This window comes from Pongo pygmaeus, chromosome 2, assembly GCF_028885625.2.
Source record: "Pongo pygmaeus isolate AG05252 chromosome 2, NHGRI_mPonPyg2-v2.0_pri, whole genome shotgun sequence".
Classification (NCBI taxonomy): domain Eukaryota; kingdom Metazoa; phylum Chordata; class Mammalia; order Primates; family Hominidae; genus Pongo; species Pongo pygmaeus.
The window spans coordinates 52,760,424-52,784,384 of NC_085930.1; the positions used below are offsets into that span (position 1 = coordinate 52,760,424).

At 38.3% G+C, this 23,961-nt stretch overlaps 1 protein-coding gene and 1 pseudogene across 2 annotated transcripts in view; one reads left to right on the plus strand and one right to left on the minus strand.

Annotated features, from left to right (window-relative positions):
* GSK3B (glycogen synthase kinase 3 beta) overlaps positions 1-23,961 on the minus strand; it is a 274,814-nt gene that overhangs the window by 187,010 nt on the left and 63,843 nt on the right. The window lies entirely within an intron of this gene.
* On the plus strand, positions 20,060-21,188 carry LOC129033780 (presenilin-associated rhomboid-like protein, mitochondrial; annotated as a pseudogene).

Genomic DNA, 23,961 nt, shown 5'->3' on the forward strand with positions numbered 1-23,961 from the left:
GAATCCTCCCTAACTCATTTTATGAGGCCAGCATCATCCTGATACCAAGTGATATCTGGCAGAGACACAACAAAAAAAAGAGAAATTTAGACCAATATCCCTGATGAACACTGATGCGAAAATCCTCAATGAAATACTGGCAAATCGAATCCAGCAGCACATCAAAAAGCTTATCCACCACGATCAAGTCGGCTTCATCCCTGGGATGACAGGCTGGTTCAACATATGCAAATCAATAAATGTAATCCATCACATAAACAGAACCAATGACAAAAACCACATGATTGTCTCAATAGATGCAGAAAAGGCATTCAACAAAATTCAACAGCCTTTCATGCTAAAAACTCTCAATAAACTTGGTATCGATGGAACATATCTCAACATAACAAGAGCTATTTATGACAAACCAACAGCCAATATCATACTGAATGGGCAAAAGCTGGAAGCATTCCCTTTGAAAACCGGCACAAGACAAAGATGCCCTCTCTCATCAATCCTAATCAACATAGTATTGGAAGTTCTGGCCAGGGCAATCAGGCAAGAAAAAGCATAAAGCGTATTCAAATAGGCGGAGAGGAAGTCAAATTGTCTCTGTTTGACGTCTCAGGCCAAACACTCCTTAAGCTGATAAGCAACTTCAGCAAAGTCTCAGGATACAAAATCAATGTGTAAAAATCACAAACATTCTTATACAGCATAACAGACAAACAGCCAAATCATGAGTGAACTCCCATTCACAATTGCTACTAAGAGAATAAAATACCTAGGAATACAACTTGCAAGGGATGTGAAGGACTTCTTCAAGGAGAACTACAAACCACTGCTCAAGGAAATAAAAGAGGACACAAACAAATGGAAAAACATTCCATGCTCATGCATAGGAAGAATCAATATCATGAAAATGGCCTTACTGCCCAAAGTAATTTATAGCTACCACTGACTTTCTTCACAGAATTGGAAAAAACTACTTTAAACTTCATGTGGAAACAAAAAAGAGCCTGCATACCCAAGACAATCCTGGGCAAGAAGAACAAAGCTGGAGGCATCATGTAATCTGACTTCAAACTTTACTACAAGGCTACAGTAATCAAAACAGCATGGTACTGGTACCAAAACAGATATATAGACCAAAGGAATAGAACAGAGGCCTCAGAAATGCCACCACACACCTACCACCATCTGATCTTTGACAAATCTGACACATACAGGCAATGGGGAAAAGATTCCCTATTTAATAAATGGTGCTGGGAAAACTGGCTAGCCATGTGCAGAAAACTAAACTGGACCTCTTCCTTACACCTTATAGAAAAATGAACTCAAGATGGATCAAAGACTTAAACGTTAAGACCTAGGTCCATAAAAATCCTAGAAGAAAACCTGGGCAACACCATTCAGGACATAGGCATGGGCAAAGACTTCATGTCTAAAACACCAAAAGCAATGGCAACAAAAGCCAAAATTGACAAATAGGATCTAATTAAACTAAAGAGCTTCTTCACAGCAAAAGAAACAGAATGGGAGAAAATTTTTTGCAATCTATCCATCTGACAAAGGGCTAATATACAGAATCTACAAAGAACTTAAACAAATTCACAAGAAAAAAGCAAACGACCCCATCAAAAAATGGGCAAAGGATATGAACAGACACATCTCAAAAGAAGACATTTATGCAGCCAACAGACATATGAAAAAATGTTCATCATCACTGGTTATCAGAAAAATGAAAATCAGAACCACAATGAGATACCATCTCATGCCAGTTAGAATAGCGATCATTAAAAAGTCAGGAAACAACAGATGCTGGAGAGGTTGTGGAAAAATAGGAACACTTTTACACTGTTGGTGGCAGTGTAAATTAGTTCAACCATTGTGAAAGACAGTGTAGCGATTCCTCAAGGATCTAGAACCAGAAATACCATTTGACCCAGCCATCCCATTACTCTGCATATTACCAAAGGATTATAAATCATTCTACTATGAAGACACATGCACACGTACATTTACTGTGGCACTATTCACAATAGCAAAGAGTTGGAACCAACCCAAATGTCCATCAATGACAGACTGGATTAAGAAAATGTGGCACATATACATCATGGAATACTATGCCGCCATAAAAAAGGAGAGTTCATGTCCTTTGCAGGGACATGGATGAAGCTGGAAACCATCATTCCATCATTCTCAGCAAACTATCACAAGCTCAGAAAACCAAACACCACATGTTCTCACTCATAAGTGGGAATTGAACAATGAGAACACATGGACACAGGGAGGGGAACATCACACACTGGGGTCCGTGGGGGGTGGGGGGCTAGGGGAGACATAACATTAGGAGAAATACCTAATGTAGATGACGGGTTGATGGGTGCAGCAAACCACCATGGCACGTGTATACCTATGTAACAAAACTACACGTTCTGCACATGTAACCCACAACTTAAAGTATAATAATAATAATAAAAAGATGGCATTCATGACAGATTCAAAAGCAATGAGGGATTCCTTCATAAGATAGCCAGGTGAAATACAGGCAGTCTATATTTATCATGGCCAGCCATCTTGAATATTTATGTCTTTAGGTCCAAGGTAAAACACTCAAACTGGCATGATTTAATCATCCCAAATCCAAAACCACTTGTGAAAAGAAAGAACTCAAATCTTGTCAGCACCACCATTTTTATTTACAGCAGTATTATATATGCTTTAAATGCACACAAACCCCAGCATAAGCCAATATAAAAAAGCAGTTTTCAAAGCTTTCAAACTCTCCCTTCAAGTCTCATCCCTCAGTAAAATAAACCTTAGGTATATTTGCTAAAAACCTAGTTTAATCTAATCTGAGTTCTAAATTATCATGCCCCACTCCCCAAAAATCTATGCTAATCTTAACTACTTAACTACAACTTTTCAAGCTGACTATAAACCTTATCATAAGTTATTCTCTCCCTCATTTGTAAAATAACTTTTCTTTACCTGTATCTTAGCAGTCCTAAAAACAGAATCACAGTCTTCTGAACTTAAAACTCTAAATGAAGAGATCCAGAAAGGTTAAAATCTAAGGTATTGAACGCATTCTTATAATCCAATTGTCTCAAGAGAAGATAAAAAGCATACGTTATTTCAAACATAGTCTGACTCTTCCCTATGTTATCCAAGTCAAAATCGTAACACCAAAAAAAGATTTCAAGGACTCTGAATTAATAATTCCACTGAACAAGTTGCTTGCAAAATCTCACATCTAACTCACAAAACAAAGGATCATTAATAAACTAATATAGATTTTAAGAACAGTAGCCGAGTGTGGTGGCACACGCCTGTAGTCCCAGCTACTCAGGAGGCTGAAGTGGGAGGATCCCTTGAGCCCAGGAGATCGAGGCTGCAGTGAGCCAAGACTGCGCCACTGCATTTTGGCCTGGGTGACAAAGCAAGACCCTGTCTCTAAATAAATAAATAAATAGCCAGGCATGGTAGTTCACACCTGTAATCCCAGCACTTTGGGAGGCCGAGGTGGGCGGATCACTCAAGGCCAGCAGTTCAAGACCAGCCTGTACAAGATGGCAAAACATCGTCTCTACTAAAAATACAAAAATTAGCCAAACACAGTGATGCACACCTGTAATCCCAGCTACAAGGGGGGCTGAGGCACAAGAATCCCTTGAACCCAGGAGGCGGGAGGCTGCAGTGAGCTGAGATCATGCCACTGTATTCCAGCCTGGGCAACACAGCAAGACCGTTTCCAACAACAACAGCAACACAAAAAGCCTACTGTATTCCACAATTTTAATTAACTGAAAAACAGAAAACAAAAACTGTCTGGGGTCCAACCAAAAATTATGTTTTTCTACTGCATAACCATATTTCAATAAAGGAAACAGGAGCCCCACCTTTGTATTTTCCTTGCTCCAGTAAGAGAACTTAAGCAATAAAAGCATTTGTGATGACGTTCCCTAAGCCTCCACAGGTTCTACTTCTTTTTAAAAAAGGTAACATTTCAAGGGTTTGAAAACCAGCTATGAAAGATATCCACTAGAACCCTGGGATTTAGCATCTCTTCACTCCAGCCACTGAGCCTAGGAATGTCTATCCCAGCATCATAATTTGCAAATGGGAAAAAGCATCAAATAAGACAATTCCGCTAAAATATTAAAAGCAGAGTGGAAAGGTAAAACAGGTCCTACAGATAATATAGCTGAAAGAGATTCTTAAGGCCTCTTAATTTTAAGCTGAGATTTGATGTTGACAAGGACCAATTCTTTCACACCTTTGCACATCTAGAGACAAAGTACTTACTACCTTAGCAGTAATTAAAAGATCTACTTTACTCTGTCTAAAACAGTTAGAGAAATTGCTAAGAATTATTACAGACTATATTCTCCACTAATATGTACTATCTAGGTACTAGGAACGATGGGTCTTCAGTCTTTCTGTAGACTTCAAGCATCCTAGAATTTTTATTCAGAAATTATCACGTTCTTCAGACTGTTCTATCAGAGATCTGAAATAGCAGAGCTGAAAAGAATGGCAGGGCAATATGGGGGATGACTTGGCATGAACATTAGTAGTGCCATGGGTCAGTCAGCAACTAGCATGCCAAGGAAAAGCGCGTTACCATTTGGCACTGGAATTAGCCAACTTGGTAATAAGATAACAACTGTATAAAATTGTACTGTTTACAAAGAACGATCCCATTCATTGTTTCATCTACATTAATACCTATAATAGATTAATTTATCATAAAGCTTTAGGTAGCAGAACTCATCACATGCCTCATGCTGCCTCTGCTGTAATTTAAAACCTTCCCACTATTACTAACTTCATATTCTTTTCTCATTTCCTCTTAAAAAAAGAAGATAATGTTTCTGATAACTTAATGTAAAAGGATCAGCTCCAGAGTAATAGGAAGTAAGAGAATAAATCAACAGGCTTTTACAGTTTTCTGGCCTCAACCACGTACTCCTTAATATCAACATCTATTCCCAGAGACACTTTGGCAACATTAGGTTTTGAAATTTATACCAAAGCAAAACCATATCAAAAATAAAACCGTACAACAGTTGATTCTGTGACATCCAAACAACTTAATATTTGCTACAACAAACTGGGCTATTTCAGACCATAGCACTGCTTCCAAGAGACCAAAATCCTCAAGAAAAACTAGAAATTGTAACAAATCTGCTTAAACAAAAAATAACCACTTTGCCCAGTACTAAATTTCCTAGCATACATGAAACAGTAATTTCCAAACTAATTATATGGCACTAGCGATTATAATAAAATTGGTCTTCGAAACCACCTTGAAGGTACAACAGCACAGCAGCAGGAACTAGTTCAGCTTCAGGCCCTCTCTCCTGTCAGAGGACTTCACTCACATTGTACAAATTCCCTACATAATTAAAACATAGCATTAAATCCCTACTCTTTACCATAATAGATAAATCTTAAATATATAAACCAGAATAGACTCCTCATGACGCAATGAAAAGATGGTATACAACAGAACAATCACTTTCTATTGAAGGCTGTTAAATACAGAATAATTTTTTTCTTTTTTAAGAGACAGGGTCGTCCAGGTTAGAGTGCAATGATGTGATCATAGCTCACTCACTGTAACACTGAACTCCTGGGCTCAAGCAACCCTCCTGCCTCAGCTTCCCAAGTAGCTAACACTAGAGGCACAAACCACCATGCCTCGCTAATATTTTTTACTTTTTTATTTTTTGGAGAGACAGGGTCTCACTTTGTTGCCCAGGTTGGTCTCTAACTCCTGGCCTTAAGTCTAAAATCATCCTACCTCAGCCTCCCCAGAGTGCTGGGATTACAGGTGTGAACCACTGTATCCAGTCTAGAATACAATTTTTACAAAAGCCTTGGCGGTTTAGGCATATCCCAAAATAATACACACAGCCTAGTTCTCAATCTCTTAAAAACAGAATTGTACCTGTAAACAACATTTTGTAGTCATATTTTTTGAAGTCTTCTCAAGTCACTCCTCAGACCAATCCACTCCGCGATGAACACAGTGACATGGACCCATCCAAGGTATGGAGGGAGTATCCAAAAGCCAAAAGTCCACTTCAAGGATGTTTAAATATTTAGTAGGTAGGTAGGTGTCTGGCACTGACACTCTAATTTTATTCAAATGATAAATCTCAAAGCTGAACATACTTTGTTCATTTAACAAAGGCATTTAATTTGATGTTTCTTGTTTTAAGGAGACTAGTTCTTAAAATCCAGTGCTGAGAAAAAGCAACAACTGAGACACTTTGTAACTGAGGGGCTTTTAGAGAATATGAATAAGGTGTACTACAAACTGAGAAAAGTCATGCCACAGTCTAATAAATACTCTGGTGACCTTGCTGTGGAGAGTTAAGTCTGCAATGACTGCCTCTATAAAAATTTTCCTTCACCTCAAGAATGAAGTCTCCACATAGAAATAACAGAAAATTAAAAGTCTGCAACAAAAGCCTAGAGAAATCAGCACACCACCCATGAATACACAGAAGATACAAAGCATTTTCATGACATTTTCTGTCTAACAATAGTATTAGCAGAGGGAAAGGCACTGCCAGTTATTTCTCTATCATGCAGAGAAATAACACACAGCTATTTTTAAAGGATGTTTACAACAATGACACTATTGAAAAATATGATTACATAAATTACTCAAAAGAACCCAAAAGAACCTTATCTTCAGGTATGAATAAGACTGTCAGAAGAGGAAACTCTGGCCACTGTAAATTTTTCAGCTTAAGCTGAAGTTCAACTCTTTATCCAAAGAAACCAGGTTTTAAAAAATATATATATATTAAAGATGTTGGTCGGGCGCGGTGGCTCACGCCTATAATTCCAGCACTTTGGGAGGCCAAGGTGGGTAAATCAACTGAGGTCAGGAGTTCGAGACCAGCCTGGCCAACATGGCGAAACCCCGTCTCTACTAAAAGTACAAAAAGCTACTTGGAAGGCTGAGGCAAGAGAATCGCTTGAACCCGGGAGGCAGAGGTTGCAGTGAGCCAAGATCGCGCCATTGCACTCCAGCCTAGGAGACAGGGTGAGACTCTGTCTCAAAAAAAAACAAAAAAAAAAAACTTGACATTATTGGAATCATTTACATTTCCCATGTGCACAAGGTTCAGCACAATGCAAATGCTCAGCAAAGGTTTGCCATTGAATTTATAAGAATTATTCAAGCAGAATTGTTAGGATTTGCGAACTGACTACTTCATGTTAAACCTAAGTAGTGCTTTTGTGTCTTCCTATGCTTGCCATTGGTCAGATATAAATTTCTGGGGAGAAGATATATAGAAAAGCCTTACAAGTAGTAAAACAGAATGGAGGGCTTACTGAAAACATGGTGACAACAAGCAGCCAAAACAAATGACTCTATGTCCCACATGTGTATTTAGGTATGAGTGGGAAATTTACTCTGTTCCTAACCCTTTTCCAAATAATTCTGGTTTCTTTAGAGCATCAACATGCAGCAATTGGCAAAAACTGGACAGGAGACAAATCTGAGATCTTAAGTTCAATTTATGTAAGCATATTCCTTGAGAACTGTTTACAGTTTGCAAGCACCACTTACAGTGGGCATAAGAATCACCTGGGAGTTTACTAAAATGAAGACCCTAGAATATATCCCCCAAAAGGTCAGTAGTTCTGAAGTGGGGGTCCAGAAACTGTATTTTTAATAAGCACCTCAAATGCTTCTTAATGCAGGTCCAGCTACCACACTTGAAGAGCCACAATATACCATTTAATTCCTACAAAAAGCCTATGACATACTCAGAACACTCATTTTAACAAATGGGAAAATTTATGGTGTTCAAAAAGATTTGTTAATTTGCTCAAAGTAATCCCTTCAATAACTCAAACCCACAGGATTCAGACCTGTCCATTTACTGAAAAACTCGTGTCCTACTACATTACTTTGCTAAGGACCATGTCATAAAGATAAGAGATGGGTATTTAGGCCCTGAAACCAACTTGTGTTCAGCAAAACCTAAAACTCCAAATATCTTACAAAAGGTGCTGAGGCCAATATCTATTAGCCACCCCAATTTTTTCTTTGAAATATCCATACTTCTTCTGAGCCAATTTTAATTGACTCAATTTTTAACTTCTTGGTTTTACCTCAAAACCAAATTTTACTTTAAACCAAACAATAAACCTAAAATCAGAAACATGCTAATTTTCAACAGTCTGAACTTAAATATTATTTTACTTGTAAGCCATAAACTGGAATCAAGTGTATTTTCCTTTTCTCTAACTTCACTGAACTGGTATAAAATCAAACCAAACCCAAAGTGAATAAATATTTCACTTGGTCTTAACTCCTCACTTGAAATAATTTCAAGATGTAATTTAGAAATAGGTTTATTTTCCATACACGTCTAAAAGGCTTACAGCATGCGCATAAAAATCTTCGGCTTTTAGGAATTTACATTAGAATTTTTAACTCTTAAACATGCTTATCCGTTTGATTTACAAGCTGTCCAATTTGGGAGGGCAAGGGTAGACACTATACTTAAATTTTTCTTAAGAAGGAAGGTTACCAGATTATCAAAGAATTAGTATGCTATACATGGATGAAAAGAGAAAATGGTAAGTACTTAAACTAAAGAAGTAAATAATTACTTTTAAAAATACAATTACTCACTCACTGATCCAGTCAGTGGTCACATTCTAGAAACATCAACCTTGAGCAGCCAGAAGAAAGCCAGAAAATAGATCTCAAAAAGCTGGTATATTTTACTGTAATTTTTAGTGACAGTAATACCAGATCAGTGCTGTAAATATATTTTTTAAATCAATTAGGTCTGTTCTTGGCCTACTACACATCCCTTTGATCCTCAATATTGCATTCTGACAACCCAAATGCCCCCAATGTAACAGCTTATCCAACCCTGCCCTCTCCTGAAATATGCAAAGATACCTGCACTCCTTAATCCAAACTGCTTTTTCCATAGCACAGCATACAAATTTACACAATTTTTAAATCACTTTAAAGTGGAGGTTATTAAATTAAAAATTGCTGTTGAATTGAAACAGTAGGGAGGGGAGGAGAGAGGACAGGGTTTGCTTTCTCCCAGAAGACTACTGCTTACTCTAAGTCAGTCCTACATACTTTATCAATTACAATTTAACAACTAATATCCAATCCATGAGGGCAACACTTACAGTTATCACACACTGGGGGCGTCCCATTTTATGACTATGCAGATAGCAGTCTGAAAAATATTTGTTCATTTATAAGTGACAAATTTCTACAGGCTTCTACTATACTTTGGAAACTAAAGTCTAAAAGTCACCAAAATAAATACCTCTACTTCCTCCTCAGAGATGACCTCGGACCCTGCAATCACCCTCTTAAAAGAGTGAAGTCAATTCAACAGATTGAGAAGATAATGCAGATAAAATTTATATATTTGACAGTTTTCCTTAGGACCAATCATGATCACCAAACCATCATCACTCATCATCACAAATAAATTTGTGAAGCACTTTACAGTTTAAAAGCACAGTTAGACCCATTATCTCATTTGATCCAAGCAACAGTCCTACAAAGGAGGAAGAACCAGTACTAAATCAGGGAGAACGGAACTGAGACTCAAAAAATAAGTAAAATTGCTCAAGGTTATATACAGGTGACCCCTGAACAATATGGGTTTGAACTGCGCAGGTCCACTTATACACAAATTAAAAGTACAGTATTCACAGGGTGTAAAACCCACATATACAGAGGGCCAACTTTCCACATACGGAGGTTCCATAGGGCCAAGTGCAGGACTTGAGTATGCAAAGATTTTGATGTGCCCAGTGGTCCTGGAACCAATGCCCCATGTATAACAGCAATGACTGTATAGTATTAAAAACTATAGTTTAGTATAACACTACAGTTTAGACTGTGTAGTATTAAAAACTATACTGTAGTCTTACAGTACTCATCCAAATTGCCTCATCCAATTTCTAAGTTTAGTATACTTTCCACTACTTATAAAAGTGAAAGTGAATTGAATAATTGACATTCTAAAATAAATCCATAAAAATAACTCAGTCCAATATAACCACGCATTTTGAGTAAGAGTCTTTACATCTTCTAATATAAACTGCAAAAATACCTTTAAATATAAAACTGTGTCATTTTGCTGATATACAAAGCTACCTGAGAGACAAATAATCTAAAACGAGTAAAAAGAGAGCCAGAAATTCTTGATGCAAATCACATCAGTGAACAGATAGCAAACATTTAAACACTTGAACAGATTTATCACAATACTAAGTAATAATACATAGCCTAACAACAGGTGCTACTTTTGTAGGAATAGAAGGAACATTTCCTGATTTTCTTTTTGGACTGGTTTCTTCTAAATATGAAACATTTTGGAAATTGAAAAAGGAAGCATGGTTTTTCTAATCAATAAACAAACAAAAAAAAGGAATGTAAAAACCAAATCTCTCTCATCACATAATAGTTTTAGGCATTTGTTGAATTAGCTGAAGTACAATATTTTACTTTTACTTTTCATACATTCAAAAAATATATTTTCCTAATAATAGTTTAATACATCAAAAAACACTCCAAATGTATATCAAGCTATTTAAATATTTTTGGTGAGCTGTTGTACCATGTTATAAAAAAACAATACTGAAACAGTTCATATAAAAATACCAAAGTAGCATTCTACTCTCCATTCCCAGTTCTACATAGCTTCCAAAGATGTCCAAAACCACTTACTGACCAGCATAAGGATTGCTAACCCAAAACATTTCATCAACACCTTTGCTCTCCTCCATCAGGAATCATTTGCATGTTATACTCTACCCCTATTCCCTTAAACTTGCATTATTTGTATGTCAATGAAATCTATCTCAATTTCTTTTTCAAACACACATCCTAGGTTACTCTATCTTCCATTGTTCTTTCCTATCTTTTTTACCTGAGAAAACAATTTCTTTTCTACCATTTTCATTCCACTCAGAACCTAAAATACAACCTTAACCATAGCCGGTAAGCAAAAAGATAGCATTTCTGCTGTATACCAATATCAAAAGAAAGAAATGCCAGCAACCTATAAAGTACCTGAAAGGACACAGAAAGGCCTGCCAGACTCCCACAAGTCTCTACGCCTGACCTCCCTCTGATTAAATCCCTGTATCAATCACACATACAAGAAAATTTTTCAAAACTAATTCTTAACAGTGTTTTGGTGTTGTTTAACTACTATTCTTGCCATATTATTTTCTATTATGTGTCACTGTAAATATGTAGATATTTGAGCTAACTATGGCTTCACTAGGCTTTTGTAGGATAGCCTGGGAACCTATTCGCATTTACATATTTACTAAACTTACTATGAAAAAATACTTTCTAAGTTCCAAAATAGTTTATGAACTTTTAGAATGCAATCTGTTTATCAGCTAAAACTTTTCTGTATAACAAAATAGGAGGAGGAGATATGCCTAAAATATTACAATTTTAACTGTTGCGAAGATAGAGTACCTCCAAACAACTTTATAAGAACCTCTTAAAATTAACTAAGGAAAATAAAATAGCAGGTAATAACTACAAGTTCTGTCATTAATTCCATTTCTGCAAGGGACACCATACATTTTCAAATACTGATTAAATTCTAGTTTACAACTTCATTAGTAATGATGCTGTTTATAGTTAATATAATAAGGAACATGCCTAAGAGAAAAATATATAGGCATACCTCATTTTATTGTGCTTTGCAGAAATTATGTTTTTTTACAAATTGAAGGTTTATAGTAACCCCATGTTAACCAAGTCTATCAGTGTCACTTTTCCAACAGCGTGTGCTCACTTCATGTCTCTGTGTCACATTTTGGTAATTTTTGCAGTACTTCAAACTTTTCACTATTATTATACCCATTATGGTGATCTGTGATCAGTGAAGGCAAACTTAATAGATTAATATTGTGTATACTCTGACTGCTCCACCAACCAGCTGTTTCCTCATCTCCCTCCCGCTCCTTATTCCAGACACAACGATATTGAAATTAGGCCAATTAATAAGCCTACAGTGGCCTCTAAGTGTTCAAGTGAGAGAAGAGTCACCTGTCTCTCACTTTAAATCAAAAGCTAGAAATAATTAAGCTTAGTGAGGAAAATATGTCAAAAGCCCAGATAGGCTGAAAGCTATGCTTGTTGTGCCAAACAGCCAAGTTGTGAATACAAAGGAAAAGTTCTTGAAGGAAATTAAAAGTGCTATTCCAGTAAACAGATGAATGACAAGTAAGTAAAACAGCCTTATTGCCGATACGGAGAAAGTCTGAGTGGTCTGGATAGAAGACCAAACCAACCACATCTCCTTAAGCCAAAGCCTAAACCAGAGCAAGGCCGGAACTCTCTTCAATTCTCTGAAGGCCGACAGAAGTGAGGAAGCTGCCAAGTTTGAAGCTAGCAGAGGAAAGATGCCCTCTCCATACCATAAAAGTACAAGGCAAAGCAGTAAGTGCTGATTTAGAAGCTGCAGCAAGTCATCCAGAAGATTTAGCTAAGACCATTGATGAAGACGACTACACTAAACAACTTCCAGATGCCATTAAGAATATTCATGATTCACTGGGTGCGGTGGCTCACGCCTGTAATCCCAGCACTTTGGGAGGCCGAGGCGGGTGGATCACGAGATCAGGAGTTCAAGACCAGCCTGGCCAAGATGGTGAAACTCCGTCTCTACTAAAAATAAAAAAAAAAAAAAAATTAGCCGGGCATGGTGGCGGGCACCTGTAATCCCAGCTACTCGGGAGGCTGAGGCAAGAGAATTGCTTGAACGCGGAGGTTGCAGTGAGCCGAGATTGCACCACGGCACTCCAGCCTGGGTGACAGAATGAGACTCCATCTCAAAAAAAAAAAAGAATATTCATGATTCACAGGAACAGGAACAGGAGTTTGGAAGATGATACCAATCCTCCTGGATGATTTTGAGGAGTTCAAAACTTCAGTGGAGGAAGTCAGTGCAGATGTGGTAGAAATAGCAAGAGAACCAGAATTAGAAACAGAGCCTGAAGATGTGACTGAACTGCTGCAATCTTGTGATCAAACTTGAACAGATGAGGAGTTGCTTCTTATGAATGAACAAAGAAAGTGATTTCTTGAGATGGAATGTACTCCTGGTGAATATGCTGTGACTACTGCAGAAATGAGAACAAAGGATTTAGGATATAATCTCAGCTGATAAAGCAGCAGCAGGGTTGAGAGGACTGATTCCAATTTTGAAAGTTCTACTACGGGTAAAATGCTATAATGCCTGGGGTGCTGGCTACTGTAGTCCCAGCTAATCAGGAGGCAGAAGTAAGATGATCACTTGAGTCTAAGAATTTGAGTCCTGCCTGGACAACACAGTGAGACACCCATCTCTATTAAAAACTAAAACAAATATAACGCTATCAAACAGCATCTCATGCAACAGAGAAATCCTTCGTGAAAGGAAGAGTCAATTAATCCAGCAAACTTCATGGCTGTCTCATTTTAAACAACTGGCACAGCCACCCTAACCTTCAGCAACCACCACCCTAATCAGTCAATAGCCATCAACACTGAGCAGCAAAAAGATGACTATTCGCTGAAGGCTCAGATTATTAGCATTTTTAAACAATAAAGGATGTTTTAATTAAGGTTGTTTAGACATAATGCTACTGCACTTAATAAACTACAGTATAGTGCAAACATAACTTTTATATGCACTAAGAAACCAAAAAAATTGTGTGATGTGCTTTATTGTGGTGGTCTGGAACCAAACCCACAATATTGTCAAGGTATGCATATATTAAATAACATTGTCCTAACTGATTACAGTTACTTATAATCAAATCCATATAGGTTTTTGTATTTGCCTTATCTTCCTCCCTCTAAAAACTTGCTTAACACCTCCCAATCCTCTCCCCACAAAAGAGAGAGAGAGAGGAAAAGAAAGAAACAAAAGAAAAAAAGACCGGCCTTTAGAGAAACTGGCAATGCCATTCAAACAGGGCAAGTCCAAGTCCACCTCTTCAAGGCGGAAGAGTACTGTCAGATTAAGTGGGTCAATTCACAAAGCAGTCCACTTAGCATTTCTTTCTCCCCACAAAGCTCTACTAGAAGAGATGCTAACTGGGCTCTATTAAATAAAAGCCACTGGAATAATCCTGCACTCACAGTGGGTCTACAACTGGGACTCGGTTCCTTTATCACTGCCTGAGAAATAAAATAAGACTAATCCTCTTATTGGTGGGTCATGGAAGAATGTCTTCGGACATCCGATGCCAAAGCAGAGCGTCTCCCACACTGCTTACTCATTATTCGCAGTGTCAAAAGTAGATAAGGACATTAAAGTAGGAAACAATTTCCCTTGAAACAGAACTTTCATCCTTGGGAAATATGTACATGCCTAACTCTGCCCTTTTTTAAATGGTCTTTGGCATCTCCTACTGTTAACTACCTGACTTAATGATATACCAGGATAGGACTAGCCCAAGTCTGCTAGCTCTGACTGCTGGTGAATTTCTTTTTTATACCATACCTCTACAACCTGCAGAAGCACTGAACACATACTCATTAAAAAAAAAAAAAAAATCAGTGGAAACTTTAAAAGGGTTTGATGTGAATATATGCAAATAATAAGACGAAGGTTCCACTGAAGACTTTCCTGAGCTGGGTCCCTCCAAGGTTATGTCCAACACTGCCCCTAAATTCCATGTACTTTCATGCATCCTAGATGAAATTGTAATAATAAAAGTTAACTACAAAACAAAAATTTGTAGAGACATCCTTTTTTCTCACCAATTTCCATTATAAAAACTGAAACTAAATACCCATGTGAAGAGTCCCACAGAATATAAGGTTTTAATACTTAATATGGTAAACACAGTGCTAGCAATAACTTTATAGATCAGCAATATCAACAGAAAGCCATCTGACCTATTACTCTTAAGGTGTTACTTAAATTTCATGATGCCCCTTAAATTTAATCAAGAAGAAAAATACTATTTCCCTCATCTTAAGACACACATACACACACCCTCATCACCAACCTTTGTCCTAGGTATCTCCAATATCCACTAAAGAGTAAAGCAAACACTAAGGGAGAAGAGAACAGTGTACCTGACAGTCTAGGTACCATGAAAAGATGAAGAAATGGTCAATCTCAGAGGTCAAGAGCAGCCAATTTCATTAAGATCTCCATCAAAGCAGATGATGCATCACGTTCCTGAAACAAATTGTGACCCACGTAGGCAATACGCCCCATTATTTACAAATGAGCTTGAAAAACTGAACTGATGAATCCAAATTTAAAACACAGTATATCAGTTTTATTCAACTTTTCAGGTAGGGTAAATGTTCCAAATATTCTAACCAACAACATAAATGGACTCCAAAAATTAAGCTGGCACTAACAGTCTTAGGTTTTAACGGCTCACACCTATAATCCCAGCACTTTGGGAGGCCAAGTGAGAGGACTGCTGTTTGAGCCCAGGAGTTCAAGACCAGCCTGGGCAATATAGTGAGATTCTGTCTCTACAAAAAAAAATTTTTTTTAATTAGCCAGGCATGGTGGCACACACCAGTGGTCCCAGCTACTTGGAAGGCTGAGGTGGGAGAACTGCTTGAGCCCAGGAGGTCAAGGCCGCAGTGAGCCATGTATGCTCTCCACTACTGGAGCCACCACTGCACTCCAGCCTGGGCAACACATCAAGACCCTGTCTCAAAAAAAAAACAATTCCAGATTCATGGTATTTCTGGGAGAGTATAATAGACATTCTTTGACATTCTTTATGGTACCTGTCCAGTCTACACACATAAAGCCTAGTTAACTACTAATTTCCTATTTTTTCAGCTTACATTTTCATTGCTACATTAATAGTTAACATACGTACACATATCTCTCTTCTCTGAAAACCTCCTTCCCCTCCCACTGGGTAAAGTGCCTGAATATGTTCATCTAAGCATTTATCAAAACAACAACAAACTCCCTACCTCATGAGAAAAGCAGATATTATTTATACAAATAACTGCTGCATTAGATAATAACTGAAGTAAGAGGTACAAAAGAGAATGGTGGGGTACAATTAAGTCCATAATGGAGTATCTAGAATCCAATCAGGGTAGATCCCTCCGAAAAAGTGGTATTTCAGCTGAAATTCTGAAATGTGTGAGAGAGTAGGAGGAGGAGGGAAGCAATGGAGTGGGAAGTGATAACATTAATGGCAGAAGGCATGTAAAAACAAAGATCTTGAAGGAATTTAACAAACTGAAAATAAGTGAACAGTCACACAAGACTGCATATTGTATGATCCTGTTCATATGAAATGTTCAGAATAAGCAAATCTATAGAAAGAAGATAGACTCACTAATCTACCTGGTTATCTAAAGCAGGCAGTGTGTGTCAGGAGATGGGGAGTGACTGCTAATGGATAGTAAGATTCTTCTGGGGGCCAGGTGTACTGGCTCATGTCTGTAATCCCAGTACTTTGGGAGACAGAGGCGGGCAGATCACTTGACACCAGTAGTTTGAGACCAGCCTGGCCATCTCTACTAAAAATACAAAAATTTAGCTGGGCATGGTGGCGGGTGCCTGTAACCCCAGCTACTTGAGAGGTTGAGGCATGAGAATCACTTGAACCCAGGAGGCGGAAGTTGCAATGAGCCTGGGTGACAGATATCTTCTGGAGGGCTGTTTTTTAGCCTACAACAGTTCTCAGTTTGTTCTTAGCAGTACAAAACATCAGAGATCTAATAAACTAGAAACAGCAAAGAACAGAAAAAAATACAGTGAAAAATTAATGGCAGGGAAGAAAGGAAATCATAATAGTGAATGCAGAGCGAATCACTTAAGAGATTGAAGTAATTCTGGAGAAGATAACAAATATGAAGAACAAAGATGATCCAACATAAGGATAATTATTGTTCCCTAAGTAGATGCCACACATGAATAGAAAATTTCCTTGAAATTGAGAGCACTATATCTGCAGGACAAAAAGGTACAATGTATGCAAGAACTGACTCAGGATGATCAAAGTACCGTGGTTAAACTCAAGGATAAAAAAGAGTCTACCAGGCATCCAAACAGAAAAAAATTAGTCACCTAAAAGTTAGTCAACCTAAAAGGCAGGTTGGGGGACACATGGGGCAGAGAGGCAGAAGATGTTTGTAGAAAAACCAACACACTAAGTTATGAAAAAACAGGCCAAACTTATACCACTCTTTGGCTTATGACCTTGAGGAAGTCAAGGAATGTCCTTTTTAGGCCTTAGTTTCCCTATCTGTAAACTGAAAGGACTGAATAAATATGAAATTTAAAGCCCTTTCAGCTCTGAAAGTATGATGGACAGTAGCCAGATTAAGAGGATAAAATGTCAAATACTGGGTTTTATAGCTTACTTTTCCCCTTCCAGCTCTTATTAAATCATAAATTGGGAAAGAAAATGTATTTCAGACATTCCTCCTACCCCCAAATACACCTATCATATTTCATCTCATAAATCAGCAAATACTAAAAAAAAAAAAACACTCAAGGCTAACAAGCGATACAATAAAACCAGGTGCTCTCAAACACGATTTTCTAAAAGCCTTAAAATTTTCCCCAAATATCAAGCAAGGGATGTTAGGAAAAAACAATCACTGAATAAAGGAGAAAGAGTTACTTGTTAGAGGCAATGAGAAGGTATCTGCTGGAGCAAGAGCAGTGAAACAAAGGATACAGGAGAGAACTGAGGTAGTTTATAATCTATAGTAGTTGTTCTCAACATATAAGCCAAAGAGAACCTGTAAGGATTTATTACCACAAGGGGGTCTGCAAATCCACACAAAAATAAACCACTGCTGCAAACAGAGAAATAAGCAATGCTATACCGCCAAATACACACACACACACACACACACACAAATTTTTTTTGTTTGTTTGTTTCAGACGGAGTCTCACTCTGTTGCCCAAGCTAGAGGGCAATCTTGGCTCACTGCAACCTCCACCTCCCAGGTTCAAGTGATTCTTGTGCCTCAGCCTCTCAAGTAGCTGGGATTACAGGCACGCACCACCACATCTGGCTAATTTTTGTATTTTTAGTAGAGACCAGCCTTCACCATGTTAGTCACACTGGTCTTGAACTCCTGACCTCGAGTGATCCACCCACCTTGGCCTCCCAAAGTGCTAGGATTACAGGAGTGAGCCACCGAGCCCGACCCACATTGATTTTTAAATATGAAATCTTGAAGTATAATTTTCCTTAAAAGCAGCAGGACAAAAAATTAGCAGGCGTGGTGGCATGCGCCTGTAATCCCAGCTACTCGGGAGGCTAAGGCAGGAGAATCGCTTGAACCCAGAAGGCAGAGGTTGCAGTGAGCTGAGATCGCACCACTGCAGTCCAGTCTGAGCCACAGGGCAAGACTCCCAAAAAAACAAACAAACAAAAAAGCAGCAGGAGCGGCCAGGCACGGTGGCTCACGCCTGTGATCCCAGCACTTTGGGAGGCCAAGACAGGCAGATCACTTGAGGTCAAGAGTTCAAGACCAGTGTGGCCAACATGGTGAAGCTCTGTCTCTACTAAAAATACCAAAAAATTAGCCAGGTGTGGTGGTGCGTGCCTGTAATCCCAGCTACTCAGGAGGCTGAGGCAGGAGAATCACTTGAACCCAGGAGGTGGAGGTCACAGTGAGCCAAGATCACGCCACAGCACTCCAGCCTGGGTGACAGAGCAAGACTCCGTCTCAGGAAAAAAAAAAAAAAAAGCAGGAGCAACAAAAATGAAGCCCTATTCTTTGACCCAGTACTTCCCTTTCTAGGAATATGGCAAAAGAAAGTAAAAAGAAACTGGAAGAAAATAATTGATTTACACAGATATTCATTAAGGCATTATTTACCACATCAATAAATTAGAGCCAATCCAGATGTCCAATAGCAGAGAACCATTAGGTAAACTATGATACACTCACAATGAACAGACTATTAAGCACTCATTAAAAGTACATTTTCCAAGAATATTTCATGGTTTAGGAAAATATTCATGACATAAGGATTACATGAAAAGGCAGAGTATATAGCTACAAATTGCTATATATTGTGATCCCAATTTTGAAAACAAATGCTACACACACACACCAAAAAGTAAACAGTTTTCTCTAGATAGTGAGAATACAGGCAAATTTTTATTTTCTTTTTTGTATCTCTCTGCAATTTCAAAATTATCTACATTGAGCATATAAAATGTTTTAAAGATAAATTTGCTTGAAGTTCTAAAAAGATATTCAATGATATTCTTTCCAAAGAAGTATTACTGTCACTGGGTTCTAAAAAAAAAAATCCAATATGCTTACAGAACACTTCAAACTAAAAAATCAGCAACTATCTCTTGAATAATTTATCCTTAGTTCTAAAATTGAGTATAATCAGCAAAGAGATGAATTGAGTGCCTCATTCATAGTCAATGTTTATTCTTCAATTAGGCATTGTTATATTCAGTACAGAAAAGAGTGACAAGAAAATAACTTGGCTAGAGCATGACTGGGATGTATGTTTAAAAGATTTCATAAAAGGCTGTATGTTTATCTAGTCTTAACTTTTATTAATCACTATGTGACTGTCCATTTAAATAACAATTAATGAGGTATTATTACTACTTAATAGATAAAAGAAGAGGCCAGCCTGGAGCCTCATCATACCATAACTAGAACCTGCTGAGACAGATTTACCTCACGAGAAACTCGTCCTTTACCCAACAAACTATTTGAAACCTTCCAGACTATGCCACTAAGGCCATAGATCCCTCTAGCCTACAAGAGATTAAAAGGCCTAAATCTATCAACACCTCATATCCTTGTTTACCTAAGTCTCCACCAGAAATACTGTTAACTCATGCCCCTACTACTCTACACATCCCTCTCATCTGAATCAACTCCTCAACTCTACCTCTTCTGTGATCAGCAAACTCCACTTTCTAGCCTTATGGAAAACATAACTCCCCCAAATATGCTACTTTAATAAATCTCACAGAGGCTGATGTTATTCAGTTCCTCTACACATCTCAAAACCATGTCCTTGCAGGCCATGGTGGGGCAGAGGCTGGGAAGATGGCATGGTGAGGCTGGGCAGAGAGAGGTTGGGGCAGCGACCAGGCGTGGTTTCCGCCAGTGGGCAGCCGCAGCTGCAAGGAACTCACTGCGGCCCTAGCCCCGCCACAGCTGCTCAGACGCAGGTTTGGCTTCTTCAGCAAAAATGTGGATTCAGAAAAGCACCCAGGAAGGCTGAACCTCAAAGATCAGACACAGGCACAAGTGGTGAAGCATACAAGAGAAGTGCTTTGATTCCTCCTATGGAAGAAACGGCCTTTTATCCTTCTCTGTATCCTATAGGGACTCTCATAAAACCTTTATTTTTTACTGTTGGGTTTACAGGCTGTGCATTTGGATCAGCTGCTATTTGGCAATATGAATCACTGAAATCCAGGGTCCAGAGTTATTCTGATGATATAAAAGCTGACGGTTGGGATAGCATAAGATCACAAAAAGGAGACTTCAGAAAGGAGATTAACAAGTGGTAGAATAACCTAAGCGATGGCCACCAGACTGTGACAGGTTATCACAGCTGCAAATGAATGTCTTTGTATTCTGTTTTAGAGAGTACCTTCTCTGCAGCGGACAATGATCAGGTATTTCACATCTAATCCAGCCTCAAAAGCCCTTTCTTTTCCAATGTTGCTGTCAACATTCAGTCATTTCTCCTTATTTCACATGGCAGCAAATATCTATGTTTTGTGGAGCTTCGCTTCCAGCACAGTGAACATTCTGGATCAAGAGCAGTGTTATTATCTGCAGGTGTTATTTCCAATTGTGTCAGTTATGTGTGTAAAGTTGCCACAGGAAGATAGGGACCATCACTTGGTGCATCTGGCACCATCATGATGGTCTTTGCAGCTGTCTGCACTAAGATCCCAGAAGGGAGGCTTGCCATTATTTCCCTTCAGATGTTCACATTCATAGCAGAGAATGCCCTAAAAGCCATTATGGCCATGGATACAGCAGGAATGTTCATGGGATGGAAATTTTTTTATCATGCAGTGCATCCTGGGGGAGCTCTCTTTGGATTATGGTATGTTACTTATGGTCATAAACTGTTTTGGAAGAACAGGGAGCTTCTAGTGAAAATCTGGCATGAAATGAGGACTAATGGCCCCAAAAAAGGAGGTGGCTCTAAGTAAAACTGGGATTGGACAGTACTGGTGTATCTGGTCCATGACGCCTGAGAGCCACACGAACACATGGGCCCTAGAGTGACCACGGCTATGCTCTGGCTTGAAAGACACGAGCATCTGGCCTCCCAGTGTTTTCAGCTGTGTCCTCCAGTCTGTCTTTTAGAAGGTGAATTATGACAAAGTTGTGAAATAAAGGTTTATATCTAGTTAGAAAAAAAAAAAATCACATCCTCCTTGTTCCCTATTGCTATTTCAGAACCATTATATTTCCTCGGTCATCCAAAAAACTCTGCTCACTTGAGGTCCTCCTATGCTAATTCCTTCCCTATCAGCTTCTAAACGTTGGGGTTCTTCTAGGCTTGGTCCTAGACTGCCTTTCTCTTCTATCTTCTGTCTCCATACTCTCCCCAGATTATCTCATGCATTCCCAGATCTTTAAATACATGGTATTTATCCAAATTATTACCATTTGAGAGCTGTTGGTTCTCAAATGTATTTCTGTAGACCAGACTACTCTTTCAACCTTTAGAGACTCCTATATTCAACTCCCCACTTTGGATTACACTTGTGTCTCATTCCCCTGATTAAAACTCTTTAAAGGCTTCAGCATCTTTTACAAAACCCTGTAAGATCTAGTTTCATTCTCATATCATGCCATTATTCACTTGCTCACAATCCTTCAGTCACACTAGGCTTCTTTCAATTTATTGAATACACAAAGCATTTTGCCACCTCAGGACTTTTTCACATGATGTTCCCTTTCCTTACAATATTCTTTTACCACCCCCATCCCTAATCCCTTCCTTTTTATCCTTTATGTCTCAGCTTAAACCTCACTTCTTCAGAGATGCCTTCTCTAGAACAATCCAATCTAAAATAGTTTTCACCTGTTACTGTATTCACAGTAACCAGTCCTTTTCCTTCAAAGCACTTAATCACAATTTTTAAATAAGTAAACACACAATAATGTCCTGACCATATTAGTCAAACTATATCTTCTGTATGAATCAAAAACCAGTGAACAAATGTACTTACAACCACATAGCTAACAAATGGAAAACCAAGATCTGCCCAATCTAAATCCAGTGTTCAATACACTATAAAAACTGTTCCTAACAAACTCTGTTCAATACACTATAACTGTTCCCAACAAACTCGTCTATTATTGTCTCAAACATAATGTAACTAGACCTAACAAGTCTTACTGTAAAAGAGTATGTTAAAATTCCAAGATATCGTACAATGTAAAAATTACATGGACCAAAGTGCTAAGTATTTAATGGTAGGTCTGGAATTTCAAAAAAAGTATAAAATAATTTTTATATCAACACTTCTCGAAATAGTTCTAAAACACATTCTTATCTGAGTAAGAGGCAAACTAATTTAGCAGATAGCAGTTCAAATTTTCATTAATAAAACAGTGATGTGGAATGAAACATAAATAAAAATCTCTAGAAAAAGCAATAATTACATTACTAAATTAGCCTGCCAAAACCCCTTTAATACTGGTTAATAGGCTTTAATACTAATAATACAAACTAGAGTCTGGGTCCAGGAAGCAGGGCCCTGGAAAGGCCCGTGAAAGGCAGCTGAGGATAAGAAATGAGGGTAAGAACTCATTCTCAAGTCCTTGGGTAGCCAGGACTCTGCTGCTTCCTAAGCCTTTTTTTCCCATGGCCCACCTCATGTATTCAACAAGGAAGTAGAGGGACAGAGGGTGAAGTAGGAGACGAGAAGGAGAAAACACTTAACAACAAGCACAGTGTTAGGCATATGACATACCGATTTTACTTACTCCCACCAATTCCACAATGCAGTTATCATCATCCTCTGTTTCACAGGGAATATTTAAATCTAAGCCTATACTCCATCCACTACTTCTTAAGCAACCAGCCCTAAGTAAGTATATAATTAGCTGTTTAATGCACTGTCCATGAGGAGATAAGACATATCTGCATTTTTTGCTAGTTTTTTATAAACAGAGCTCAAATATTTGTTGGATAAATGACTGAAATCAGTAAATGAATGAATGAGCAAAATAACTCAAGTTCTGTGTCTTTTCCTAATCAATCCAGACTACAGTGATTACTCCTCCCTCTGGATTAACACTTAATGCCTCTACTTATGTTGTCCTAGTCACTACATGAGGCTATTGAACACTTGAAAGTGGCAAAGTTTGAATCAAAACGTTCTGAAATGCATAACAGATTTTAAGGACTTAATTTTTTTTGAAGGATGTAAAATATCTCAATAATGATTTTTATAACAACTACATATTGAAATGTTAATATTTTTATATATTGGGGTAAATAAAATATATTATTAAAATTAACTTCAGCCTGGGCGCGGTGGCTCACGCCTGTAATCCCAACACTTTGGGAGGCCGAGGCAGGCGGATCACAAGGTTAGGAGTTCAATACCAGCCTGGCCAATATGGTGAAACCCCATCTCTATTAAAAATACAAAAATTAGCCAAGGGTAGTGGCAGGCACCTGTAGTCCCAGCTACTCAGGAGGCCAAGGCAGGAGAATCGCTTGAACCCAGGAGGCGGAGGTTGCAGTGAGCCGAGATCGTGCCACTGCACTCCAGCCTGGGCAACAGAGTGAGACTCCGTCTCGAAAAAAAAAAAAAAAAATTTAATTTCATCCATTTCTTTTAAGTTTTTAAAAAGTGGCTATTAGAAGGCAGGAGCAGTGGCATGTTCCTGTAGTCCCAGCTACTCAGAAGACTGAGGCAGGAGGATCACTGGCGCCCAAGAGTTCAAGTCCAGCCTGGGCAAAA